The sequence below is a fragment of the Neoarius graeffei genome, chromosome 19, assembly GCF_027579695.1.
Source record: "Neoarius graeffei isolate fNeoGra1 chromosome 19, fNeoGra1.pri, whole genome shotgun sequence".
NCBI classification, from domain to species: domain Eukaryota; kingdom Metazoa; phylum Chordata; class Actinopteri; order Siluriformes; family Ariidae; genus Neoarius; species Neoarius graeffei.
The window spans coordinates 29,772,937-29,773,558 of NC_083587.1; positions in this window are offsets into that span (position 1 = coordinate 29,772,937).

Below are 622 nucleotides of genomic sequence, written 5' to 3' on the forward strand. Positions count from 1 at the left end.
ACGGCTGCGCTCAACATTTAGCCGTTTTTGCCTTTTCTATCCTTCTTTTTTTTTTTCTCTAGAGTGAGAGTAATGTTAAAGATTAAAACTTTGCGCAGATCTAAATGGTTTGTGGGCAGCATAACGATTTGTGAAATCATATTATTCTGTCCAGTGTGTCAAAGGAACAGTTCAGCCAGGAGTAAAATGTACACACTTTCCCCCTTTACTCCCTAACGTAGTCTATGAGCCAAGACATGATTTGTGTTTGGAGTTTACTTATTTAGTTTTGCCCTGGAGTTACGAGACTAACGTAGCTGTCCGTAAACACGGATTCAATTTGTCAACTTATTTTTGAATAAACGATTTTGTGTGAAAGCACATGATAGTCTGTATTTACAAACTGATATTCAAGTTATCTAGCTAACAGATAACGCTAACGGAGCGTTCAGTATGCTACAGGTTTGAGAACGTTACGCAGTAGGATTACGAAAAAAGAGTCATTATTGCGATTGTAATCATTTCTAAAATCATGTAATTTTATCAGAATGTTTCACACTGTTAACATTTCTACAACTAAAAACGTTGCAGTAACATTGTAGGAACGTTTATGAATGTTACATGTTAAAAAGTAACTTTAAAA